Raw genomic sequence first — 14,133 nt, 5'->3', positions numbered from 1 at the left:
TACTTACACGGGCAATCACCCTTGACGCTTAATAGTGAGTAAGGATAAGACTAGTGGTTTGTAGATTGGAATTGAGAGGAGCTTAAAGATATCCATAATTTATGTCGCCTTGGTTGGAGCCAAGATGAGGTCCTATTAAGGATCAACCATGAAAATTAATACCCACATAGCCCATGGTGTGCCTATTATGTATAGCCAAATGCAAGATCTCATTGGGCACTTTGGAAGCGAATAAATAGAGAATCCGGGTTAGGCGTTTCAAGCGACCTATGCGGTTAAAAGTGACTAGACTAAGATCTGTATGGTGTGTAGAGTATAACATCACTCTTTGGAAGAGTTACTCCACTGTAGCATGTGTTTGTACCGCATGTGCTTGCCGATCAATTAGTGACGTAAGAGAATGGATCCATGCTTCCTCACCGTATGAGTCCTAAAGGCCATTTTACAATGACCTTACTTTATGCCCTTTATGACTTTTGACTATGTCATGAGGTGATGAATTGATATTCTGTTGCTTTGGTATGTTGCCTGCAGTCATGTATGATTCGGCCTTAAGGGGCATCACTGGACAAAGGTCAATTCGGAATCAAGTGAATAAGGGCGAAGCGAAGATCATTTAGTTCTACACATCTGCTATAATAACCCCGACCTGTGATTAGCCTATAATCCATGATTAAGAATGCCTAATAAGTAATTAAGATGAAATTCTACGTTAATTGCATGTGTTATATGTTATTTGTATTTATATCTATCTATTGTAGAAAGATCTGTCTGTGTTGCTGTTTCATTATACGAATTGAAGATCTTATCGGCATCTGATCACGAAATTGACTTGGTTTATGTGTTATTTGGAATTTTTAGATCATTATGATATGTCTAATTGGAATTCAATTCGAACCACATGTAGTTTGACTATTTCACACCCCCCTTTCTGAGAGCTCGAATTGGTCCTACAGTTCGAACTCCTGTCACGGTTTTGAATCTAATCTCACAAAGTGCAATGTAAGACTGATAAATCACCAATGAGTCAAAATCTAGCAAATCGTTTTGGAAAATCGATTTTAATCAAAAAGCACCAAACATGGACTGCTTTGCTAGATTTCAGAGTCGCCACCTAAATATTTTGTTTTTGGAAAATTTAGGAAACTCTGACTCGTGCCAAAGGCCACGTGTCCGTTATCACCAAAGTAGCCTTGGCTCAAGAACTTGGGTACGAGAGGGGAAGGTCCTGAAATGAGCACCCCCACTCGTCCGATCAAAGATCGGTCTCTACTAACATGATATGTTGTTTTTGAAAGCACATGTGTTCTTATTCTGATTTATTGGCTGACTTACTATGTGATGCGCACAACATACAAGTATACACCAAATCGCGAAAATTGGAACAAAATAATTCATGTTTGTTTGTTTGAAGATGGTTTGAAAAGTGCTACTCGCAAGTAGGCTAAAGTGCGGATTTGCCACCCTCAAGTGGACTTAAGAAAACATGATTTGCCACTCCGCAAAGTGGGCTTAAAACCCACAATCAATGAATTGTCCCAATTCAACCAATGAAGCCTTCATCCACAGACATTCATGCAGTTTATCAATTAAGCAAATAGCCCCATGGCAAGCATGCTATCATAGCAGTCACTTACACACATGCAAGGATGCTAAAGCGAAAACACTTACAGTGTACTCCGAGCCAAAACAGAAAACTAGTTAGAAATCAATGCATGATCCTAGCTATGTTAAGATGTCTAATGCAACACATGCAAAATGCAACTAAGTAGGCTCGGCTATCTAATCATGACATATGAATGCGACATTTGATACATGTATTTAAATAGGTATTGAAATACAGTGTAGTTTGAATGATGCGTCGAGTCCGGTGCATGCAAAAACAAATGAATGATGCACACATGCAAGCATAAGGATGCTAATCAAAACATGTCCTAAAACTAACCATCAAAAGCTGATAAGTAAAAGGGAGAAAGACGTGGGGTTGGAAGACATGCACACACGCACGCACGCTTATTACAACAATACGCCCTCGCGAAGGAGGGTCCAAATGAATAAGCTAAGCTAATCTGACTAATCTAATTAATCTAATTAGACTAATTATTATAAATCAAAATAAAGAAATAGCTAAACTAAGCTACTTAATTATTACAACACTTAATTAATTAACAAATTAATCAAATTACAAATTGATGCTAACTAACAAGTAAGCATTAAACTAAGCTGCTCCAGCTCTATTCGAAGAAGAAGAAGATGCATGCTCGGTTTTTTGCCCCGAAAAGCTCTCCGATTTGCTCTTTAGAGGCTCTGTTTGCAGGGTGTCCTCAAGAACTTACTGCTGAATCTTACCAAAACAAAGCTGCGGAATGCACCAGTGGCATGCTGGCCATGAGGAGCTGCTGCCGGCCACCTGCCGGCCAAAGATGGGCCTCTGCCGGCTAACAATGCAAGGGTGCCGGCCATTAATGTGGCACTGCCAGCCACTGGTGTGCTGTGACACCAAACTGCAACAGAGCACAAAACAGAGAAAAGAGAGGATCTCCCTAGGGCATGTGTGTACTGTGCCACTCCATATCATCTCAAAACATCAAGGGAGAGGTACCATGGGATCCAAAACCATCAATCAAGCATTCACAATTCATGATGGCCAAAGATCCAACTTGCACACATTTTAATAAATGCAAGACAAACAAGACTCAAGGACCACAACCTTATCATGGATGATCAAAGGCAATGGAGACCAAGGGAATTGGCTTATTTTCATCACTTTGAGTATGAAATGGGCCAATTCACCTTATGTTCAATATAACGTCCGATTGAACACAATGCAATGCACACATACATGCTATCCAAACAACATGCTATCTTTCAAAGCTAAAGTGGCATGCACAAGACTCTATCATGTAAGCAATGCATGCAAGACATGTTTAGAGACCTAAGTAGTGAAACAAGTGAAGGAAACAACACTAGAAGCATGCTATACAAGGCTCAAACAACCAAATCAGCTATGAACAAAGCTTAATCATGCCAAAACAATGGCCTAAACATGCTGGAAATGAAGCTCAAAATGCTAGAGGGACATGCACACATGTTGGTCTATAAGCAAGGCATAATACACAACCCTCAAAAGCTATGAAGATGTGAAGTATATGAGAGTGTGACTACACTATATGCACTAAAATTACATGCTAAATGGTGCCATACCATGCAAACAACACATGCATAACATGTTAAAGGCCTCAAAACTCAAAGTTAGTCAAGGCCCTTTACACTATAACCATACTAAGCAATGCTCAAATGACCTTGACCATTCAAAATAGACCTAAGGCAGGTCGAAATGGTAGCAAAAACATGCTAGACTTGTAGCATAGATGGGAAGAAGGATAGGCTCATGTATTGGCTCACAAACATGGCATGAGGCTCAACTTCTCAAAAGCATTGAAAGAGTGATAAACATGAGAGTATGACAGAAGTTTATGCTCTAAAATTACATATCAAATGATGCCATATCACGCAAACATCACAAATAATGCATGCTAGGGGTTTCAAAACACAAGACTAGCAAAGTCAATTACACTATAGCCCTACAAGGCAAGCCATACATGACCAAGACCACTTGGAATAGAGTTTAAGCATGATAAAACAAGGCCAAAAGCATGCTGAAATAGAGCCAAAACAAGCTAGAACAATAGGCCAAAATGCTAAGCATGCAAGGCTAACAAGTAGGATTACACTACAAGTGCAAGAAGCATGCAAGAGGTGACCAAACTAGCCAAAAATAGAGTTATGGCAGGTCCAAAAAGTCACAAAAATATGCTTAAACTCAGCTTAAAAGAAGGAGAAATGCATGCTCATTTGGTAGGCCAACAAGACATGCAAGCAAGAGAAGAGGAGAGGGGACCACCCCCTCCTATTTGGGCCCTCAAAACAAGGTTTTCACCACTGAAAATTTTCTGGATTTCAGTGTTTAAAAGGCCAAGAAAAGTGGTTTTGAAAGGCCTTGAAAGATGGCACAAAAGCTTCATAAGCAAAGAGCCTAGAAGGGTGGACCACCCTCAAACTCAAAAGGGGCTTAAACCACCATTTTTAGGACTGAAAAATAGAGTTTTCTTCAGTTCAAAACCAAGCCAAAAATAGTTTCCAAAGGTGGTAAACACAAGTATGAAAATAAGCTTAAAAGAGGGAGATGCTCACCCTTGAAGCATAGCACAAGAACATCCACTTTTCTTGAGCCAAAACCACCTTTTGGAGCTCAAACAAAGTCCCAAGCTACCTCAGCCCAAAGATCATCCACTCTTGTTAAGGGTTGATAGGTTGAAGATGGTTGTATGCAAGCTTCTAGCACAAAAGCTTTAGAGATGGAGGAATCTAGAGAGAGGTTTGTAGAGAAAGAGGCTCTCAAAGCTCTTCCTCAAATGTTCTGACCCTTGAATATGAGATATTTGGCTTCAATATATAGCAAAATACAAGCTTTTGGTCAAAAATATCTCAAGAGAGACAGCTGGAACAGCTGGAGCAAAAATATTTGCCAAAAACTGCTTTCTGCCATCAATGGCCGGCACTGGATCATTGATGGCCGACACTTGATCATCCATGGCAGGGGACACTATTGGATGGTAGGGGGCCAGAATTGGCCATTCATGGTGGGCACATGGCCCAAAAATCCCATTCATGGTCATAAACTTCCACCTTTGGTTGGACAGAAAAATCTACTTTTTGGGCCCGACTTCAACCGGACATATCTCCTTCATATAGACTCATTTTCAGGTCATTCTTGAGCCTAATTTCAAGACCTAGAAGTCTTATTTCCAATGGTGGAAGCCTCACTTCAAAATTCCAAGTGTAAAAAAAGTTATGCTCCTTTGAGTGAAGATTGCTCAGTTTCGATCCTACCTGAATTCATGCCGAACTTCTCCTCCAACTTGGTTTCCGCTCTCCTCTCCCATTTTCTTCAACTCCAAACCCCTAAACAAGTTGTTTTGAGAGATTTTTCAAAGAATTCACCTCTCTTCCATTCATTTCCACTTTGTCCTTGCTCGGTTTACCGTAAAGCGCAATATTTAACAAAATGCAAGCGTCGGAACATCGTAGGAACTTTTTTCAAGCAGCATATATATGAAGGAAGATGGATTATGAAATCAAAATAAGAACATCAGATAAGAACTAAGCACTGGAATAAATCAAAACATTTATCAGATAAGAACTAAGCACTGGAATAAATCAAAACATTTGTAATAACATCAAAAAACATTTTTAATAAAATCAAAACATTTTTAATAACATTTGTAATAACATCAAAAAACATTTTTAATAAAATCAAAACATTTTTAATAATAGAAAATAACTTACAATTACAATTGTAGCAACTGCAAGGATCTTAACTAGGTGCAAAGGGAAAATCTGAAGGAGCACTCAGCACACTCTGGTTTTTCTTACAACAATGAAGGGGAAGAAAATTTTCGAATGCCTGAATGCGTACAATTGATTACAATATATAGAACAGTGAGCATATGACTTCTAAAAGCAGTTGGCAGATCAAGCAGCAAAGGAGATGCTGTCGGTTGCTTTCGGTGGAGTGATTGCACAGTTGATCAGCCTTTAGCAAAAGTTGATTGGTTGAATAGTGACAGTGAACAGTAAAAGTGAATAGTAACTTTTACTATTCATTACTTTCGGTGGAGCATGTAAATAAGGGAATCAATATAAATACAAATTGGCAGCTTTTCTCAAAAGAGTATTGATTGAAGCTAATTTGTATCTATATGGAATCCAATGTTGATTAGGCAAATGGGTCCTGAGCATCTTGAAACTCTGGGCCTGAATACTGATTAGTTGATTCTTCAGAAGAATGTAGGCTGACTGAACCTTCTTCTGACTGGTCTGAACGGTCTGAACTGGAAGCAGATTGGGCTTCAGCTTGATCTGTAATTTGTCTTGCTAATTGGAGCAGTTCATCTCTGGATAACTTGGGCTTGACCTTTGATTTAGCTTTTGGCTGAGCAGGAGGTGAAATGGGCTTAGCCATAGCTTTGGACTTTGATTTGGATTTGGATTGGTCCTTGGGCTGGGCCGGAGCTGTAGAAGCTGTGGTCTTAGCCTTTGATTTTGAATGTGTTGATTGAACTGTTTTAGATTTGGGCTTGGAACCACTGGATGAGGGGCTTCCAAGATTGATTGGAGGAAGGCTGGGCTGACTTCTATGACTGATTGCAGCAGTTGGGATCTGCTGGGCTTTGACCATTGCAGGGGTTGGAGCACATTGATCAGATGGAAATTCTTCATGAACAATTTCAAATATGCGGGGCAAATTGAATTTAGCCCACCATTTAACTGAGTGATGTCGGATAATTATGTTACCATCAATCCCATAATGCCATTTGAATATCCAAGGGATTTTATACTTGGCTATAAAAATTAACAATAGTGGGAATGATTTCTGATGAGTGGTGAATGGGTAAACAGCAGTAAAATAGTTGATTAAATCAAGCAGATTATCAGGGAGGATATCTGAAATGGCACCATAGTGACCCCACCATCTCAGAAACCAGGAAGGTAATTCAGACTTGAATTTTTGATCAAATGAAATGAACCAAGAATGGCTAAAAGTTTCATTCTGGTACAAGAAAATCTTGAACCAGGCATCAATGTAATCATGGTAATTATACTGAATAGAATGACCAGGCAAATCACGAAGCTGGTATGGAGGACCCCATTCAGCTAAGGAAACAATATTGTGAATATAAATGGAATGGTATAGAATCTTATAAGCATAAGTACGATCTTGGATTGGTTTGATCAGGATTGATTGATGATGAAGCAAAATATCTTTGTAATAGGAGAGTGTTTTCTCTGGATGTGAAAGGGTGAAATGGCATCCAGGACCAAAATAGGATTTAGCAATGTCATTAAGGATTTGGCTCTTTGGGTGACTGGGTTCTTTATAGAATAAGTTGGTAATATGTGATTTGGTGTATTCAGTTTTGGATGACCGGACTGGGTTAGCTGGGAATGGAGTGACTGAAACTGATTGACTAGGAGCAAAAGGATCAGAAGCCAATGCAGTAGAGTAATCAGGGCGACAAAGGTTACCAAGAGCTTGGTAACGATTAGCCATATCAAGTGAATAGGATGGGGTGATTGACTCCAAAGGAGGAGGGACAATAAGTTGATTTGGTTTGCTGGAAGATGGGACCAAAGCCTTGGAAGGAGGCTTTGGGCGAGACATCTGTGCAATAATAAACAGTGGTTAGCAACCAGAAAGAAGATCTAAATAGTCTTGATGATGGTGTAAACAATTGTAGTTGTGAGCAAGTAAATTGCGGCGAGCTTGAATCTGTTGGTAATTGATGTATTGGGCTCTTTTGGTAGTTGGTCGAGCTAATTTGAGACGGTGAATGTGATGAGTAAGTTGTTTGATTAAGGTTTTGAAATAGGTAATTTGGGATTTATGGTAAGCGATAAATGGTGCAGTCATCCCTTACCCCTCTGTAAAAATTCCCGGGTAAGAAAATCAGGTAAGGAATTTTGACAACCAGGTATATAGGTAATGTCAAAATCAAAAATACTTAAAATAGCTTGCCAACGGGCAAAAATCTGTTTACTAGCAAGATTTTGAACATCTTTTTCTAAAATAAATTTAGCAGATTTGCAATCAACACGAAGTAAGAATTTTTGATTTAAAATATCATCTTGAAATTTTTGAATACATAAAACAGTAGATAAAATTTCTTTTTTAATAGTACTATAATTCGATTGTGCTTTATTCCAGACACCAGAATGAAAACGAACAATTTGTTCAGATGATTGTGGAGTAAGTTGCTGAAGGAGAATGCCACCATAACCAATATCGGAGGCATCAATTTGAATGATTTTGAATGAATTTTCAGTGGGAATACCAAGACAAGGAAGGGACTTGACATATTGTTTGACTTGTTGGACAATAGAAGTATGAATAGAAGACCAAGGAGGAGGATTATCCTTTAACCTATCAAATAGAGGTTGACAAGTTTTCCTAAGGTCTTTATAAAATTCAGCAATATAATTGAGGGAACCTAAGAACCTTTGTAATTGAGTTTTATCAAGAATTTCATCAGGAAATTTGGATGCAAATTCAATGGATCGACTAATGGGTAGGATAGTATTATGATGAATATCATATCCTAAAAAGCGAACTTTAGTTTGAAATAATTTAATTTTAGGAGCAGAAATGACGAGACCATGACTTTTAATTGTGTAAAAGAATGCAGTTAAATGTTTCCAATGTTCACTAATTGAGTTTGAAAAAATTAAGATGTCATCAATGTAAACAATTGAAAAATGACTAAATGGGTTAAATATGTCATTCATGATATGTTGAAATTCACTAGGAGCATTTTTTAAACCGAAAGGCATGACATTCCATTCATATTGACCAAAGGGAGTATTAAATGCAGTCTTGTATCTATCTTTAGGATGAATTTGTATTTGCCAAAAACCACTTTTTAAATCGAACTTACTAAAGATAACGGCTTGACTAAGTCGTTTAATTAAATCTTTTTTATTAGGAATAGGATACCTTATCCATTCTAAAACAGCATTCAATGGTTTGTAATTGATAACGAGCTGAGGGACACCTCTTTCTAATTCCGCATTTTTATTAACATAAAAAGCAGGACAGGACCAAGGTGATTTACTTGGGCTAATTATGCGATTTCTTAATAATTCATTAATTTCTTTTGTGCACATTTCAAGTAATGCATGATTCATTTGGATAGGTCGAGATTTAGTAGGAATTTGTGATTCATTAAAATTCTTAATATAGGGTAAGGTAACTACATGTTTTTTCTTATGCCAAAATGCAGTAGGTAAAGTGGAGCAAACAGTTGATTCAAGTTTTAATTTAAAATCATTGATTTGGGAAACAAGAACTGGATTAGTTAATTGTTGGTCAATGCGTTTGTGATTTATTTCTTCTTTAAGAAATTTTAAATGTCGAGTCAAACGGTTAATTTGATGAGAAATAGAACAATCTTTTAATTGGTTTAAGTGTAATAGTTCAGGAGGAGATAAGAATTTGAATGTAACAGGTTGTCCTAAAACATGTGTAGTTATTCCTGTACTAGATGTAGTAAAAGGATATAATAAATATATAAATGGAGATCCTAAAATAATTTTATCAGTCATATTGGTAACTAAGACAAAAGAAGTTTTAAAACATACATTGTCTTGGCAAACATGTACTTTTGGTAATTTATATTTGATATGCATTTTAGTACCATTAGCAGAAGTTAATTTTTCTTGACATTTTTCATAATATGTAGTAGGAAGTAATCCTTCTTGTATGCAATTTAAATCAGCACCAGTATCAATTAAAGCAATTAATTCTAATTCAAAATCATTAACAATTATTTTGATTTTAGAATACCACTTTTGAATGTAAAGTTTGTTGATTAAACGTAATCGTTTTTCTTCAGGATTGTTGGATTGAGAGTGGTGTGATCGGTTGTCGAATATCAAATTATCAGGATTAGGAGGATCAGATTCATGTTCAGATTCATGTGGGGATTCGTGCTCATTAGTTTGGAAATTATCTAAACTTTTATCAATTTTTAAAGTAATAATTTCATCTTCGAGTTTTTTATCTTTATGTTGTAATTCTTTGATTGTCTGTTTAATTTGATTGATTTCTTGTTGTAAATCTTGTAATGTTACTTCTTTTTGTTTATTTTTAAATCTTTCTAAAGTTTTAGATAGACTGATTATTGGTTTATCAAACTTTGGTTTGGAATCTGAATGGATTAATAGGGATTTTAACTTATCAGTATATTTTTGTTTTAACTTGGGATCATCTAATTTACTAATTAGGTCGATTAGAGCAGATTCTTCTTGAGTAGTTTTGGTGAGAACGGTAATTTGTTTAACTGGTTTACAACAAACATCATTACATCCTAGATTAATATTATTATCAGAATCATCACTAGGGGATTGGTAGTCAGATGAAGTATTAGGATGATCGGAAGAAGAAGTACTACTGATAGTTTGATTTAATTGAAAGATTTCATATAATTGATTTTTGGAGGTATCATCAATTTGGAGTTGATTAACTTTGTCTTTTAATTTTTGTTTGTCTTTACATTTATTGGAATAATGTCCTTTTTGACCACAATTATAACAAGTAATATCTTTAGTTGATTTAGATTTTGGATGGGATTTTGATTTATAGTATTTCTTTTTGGGTTTAGTATAGAATTTATCATTGGATTTGGAAGGTGTATAGTTCTTCTTATATTTGTATTTATTAGAATGTTTGTATGATGACTTATGTTTGGAGTATTTGTGTGATTTTCTACGTGAAGGTGCAACAGGAGGTAAACCATATTGTTCACAGAAATTGCCTAATTCGTATTTAGCTTTATGTTTATCTTTATTAGCCTTTTGAGTAAGTTTAAGATCAATACACATTTTTAATCCTTCTTTTTGAATAGTGCTAATTATATCACCATATGTTAAATTATCATATTCAATAACACCAGTGGGTTGACTAAGAACATCTCTAATTTTATGGGCAAATAAGCTAGGTAATCCATTAATAAATTTTTCTTTCCAAAATGATTTAGTACAGTCTTCTCTTAACATGACTCGAGAGGTAAATACATCTTTATACCATCTAAAATCACTTAAGGTTGGACAGTTAAGATTACTAAGTTGATCATGTATGCGAGAATATATATTTGTAGGGGTACCAATAAAATGGCGAACTATTGTATAGATTAATTGATTAATACCATCAAGGTGACAACATCCGATAGATTCATCAAAAATAGGGAGACCATTTTCATCAGTTTGATTAGCATAGATGATTGCATCACGTTGTTCTTCATTAAGGTATTTTTCCCACCAGGATTTGAGCATACCAGTAAAGCCAGAGGTGAGTAAAGAAACCGACAATTTCAGATTGAGAATATTGGGGATAATTACTGAGATAACTATTTGCAACCATAGATAAATGATTTAATTTTTGAAGGATTTGATCTTCACTAAGACCATCAATATTCCATTCGTATAGTTTTTTAGCAGAAACAGAGAATTGATTGTTAAGGTTAGTTTCTTCAAATTGGAGGTCAACTGGAGTTGGTTTAGAATACCAGTTTTTGGTATTGTGAGAATTAACCTTAGGATAGTGGATTTTATTTAGATGAGAAGCTTGAAATTGTTGAGCTAATTGATTTATTTCATTATCAGTAGTGTCAGTGGTAGATTGATCAAAAACGGTATTGGGAATAGGTTGTTGATTTAAAACAGTAAGACCTTTATCTTTAGATGTAGAAGTATCATTAGGAGTTAATTTAGTAAATAACTGTTCAATAGCTTTGACAGTAGATTGATCATTAGTAACTAAGCTAGTTCGTTTAGAACGATGACTAGGGAGATTAAGTAAAGGTTGATCTAAAGGTTTAGTAGGTTTCGTAGACTGTTCTTCGAGATTAACTTCTAATTTATCTAATTGTTTACCAATTGTTTTTAAACATTGATTAGTATAATTATTTTGTTCAATAACTTTTTTGATTTCAGAATCAGTACCAGGTAATTTAAAAGGAGAGGCTGGAACTTCAGAACCTTGGTGATCAATAATTATATTTTCTAATGGAGGATGATTAGAACTGACAGAAGTATTTGGAGAAGTTTTCCATTTATGTTTTGTGATTGTATTAATCTTTTTGTAATATTGATCCATATAATCAAAGAAAGATAATTCAAAACCATATTGAACCATAAAATCATACCATTCTCTAGTTATTCTGGATTGTTGAGTAGAATTATATTTAGCACGATAGGCATGTCTTTTAGTCCTATTTTCTTTAGATCTAAATTCAATAAGTAATTTATCTAAATCAGGTTGAAAATCTTTTTTGATTGTCATTAACTGGGGATTCACAGGTGGTATTAATTCTTCGAAATCAGTTTGAGTTGGGGAATTATTTGAGGCTACTTCGTCTTCTGGTAAATGTGTATGAGTAGTGTAAACAGGTTTACTAATTTGGGAAGTGGTAGAATTATCAATTCCTTTTAATTTATTTTTGGAAGTTGGATTAGTTGGACCAAGATGGATGTGACTATTTTTCCTAAATAGAGGAGTGTTAAATATTTCATCTTCAGTTGATATTTCCGAAGGGACACTAGATGTACTATGTCGAGAAGATTGGCTTCGATTGAATTTAATGTTAACTGATCCATCATTATTTTGCTGGATATGTTGAATGTCTTGAATTGAGGATTGCGGTTGATTATGTTTGTAATTTTCATTGACAATAACCCATTGGTCAGGTAAATTAATATCTTTCCATTCAATCATGTGAGGAATATTAATATTTGATTCATTAGTACTGCTGCTTTGAATGAGTAAAGTTTTATCTTTGGGGCTTTTATGTAAAGCATGAACATTTAAATTAGTTTGCATACATTTATAATGAACACGATAAACCAAGGCAATATTATGTGAAGAATCTAACATTTCAGTGTATTCACCATGTAATTGAATGTTTAATGTTAATGCTTTGAGAATATGTAGGTCGCGTAAACTTAATGTGAAATCAGGAAAACAGTTAAAATGTACGGGACCTTTATTAAGACCAGTTTCCATCATTCCCATTAAACTAGCATTGTAATTAAGAAAGCGAGCATCTCTTAAATATAGTAAAACAGAAGTATTTTGTCCTACCATAGTTAATGGATTGACACCAATTTGAATTAAACCAACATGCATAAAATTGTAACCACGATCTATATGTCTTTTGATTAATTTTTTATCAAATAACTGACAGGTTTCTCTTGGTTTTTCTAAAGCATAAACTTGTTCAATAGTTTTAACATGGAGAGTAACTTTAAAAACATCCTGTATAAAAGAAGTTTTATAAATCTCTTTAATAGGTAGTTTTGGAATATTCCATCCAGAATTAATTTGATCATTTTGTATTTCAACATCTTCTTCATTTATTATGATGCCTGGATTAGGTATGGAAGGCAAGGTAGTTGACCTAGAACTTACTGATGAGTTACTTCTAAATAATCGATTCATTGTTTGAGGTTAATTAATCAGTTTTACAGATATCTTAATACATACCCTATTCTTGTCAATTTTATCACATACCTAGTATACATACATACCCTATCTTAAAACCCCAAAGTCTGACTCTGCCTAAATCGAAGGACTTACAGAAGACTGGGAAGAAGTGGGTGACTTAAACTAGGTGGGTAAAATAGACTGATCTTTCGGGTGATTAAGATGAACTGAAAACAGGATTAATTAAACAAACAACAAAAACGATTGACCAGAAGTAGCTAAACAGTTAGAAACAGGATACAACATGACGTGGCTCTGAAACCCTCTCTTTCAAAATATTTTTGGTCAAAATCATTTTGGTCCAAAAGGGGTATGAAGTTAGGATTTGACTCTCTCTCATTGTCAAAGAAATCGAACCCTTGCACTGCACATCTTTCATCACCAAGTAAACAATCAGTAACACCCAAGTCTTAAAGGCGGTCAAAAATGGGGTGTCTACACCCATTAATTAGAATAAAATAATAAAATAATCCTAATTAACTAACCTTAACTCAAATTAATTAAGGCAACCTAATTAAGCCTATATAAGGCACAAGTGAATTTAGAAGATGTAAGACACTAGCATTTCATCCCCTTTTTGAACTCATAAACGTGAAAGAGAGAGAGAGAGAAGCTTAGAAAAGTTGAACTCAAGCTTGAAATTATAGAGAATTGAAGGTTTGGCTTGTAGGAGCTCAAGAATTTGTTGATTAGAACTCAATTGGAGACCTTAGGTGAGTATTTGACTCCTAATCTTTGTAGCTAAGTCATTAATGAAGAGAATCTAAGGAGACTTTGTGATCAAGTATGAGAATTGAGCTAGAAATGAAGGAATTTAAGTCATACCATGCATGCGTGCATATTTTCTTACATTTTGAGCTTAATTTTCAAGAATTCTCACATGAATGTAACAATTCTACCTTAGTTTTGGGAATTCATCATGTTTTCCATCATTTTACTTTATTTGATCATGATTTGGAGGTTTTGAATTCAATTCATTACATGCATGTTATTCTTTCAAAGTTTCAAGTTTGGTTTTGGTATAATTAGCAAAG

The sequence above is a fragment of the Camellia sinensis genome, chromosome 2 (genome assembly GCF_055761805.1).
Source record: "Camellia sinensis isolate YWXY chromosome 2, ASM5576180v1, whole genome shotgun sequence".
Lineage (NCBI taxonomy): Eukaryota > Viridiplantae > Streptophyta > Magnoliopsida > Ericales > Theaceae > Camellia > Camellia sinensis.
The sequence above is the reverse complement of the archived record's forward strand: the minus strand, read 5'-3'. Positions refer to the sequence as shown.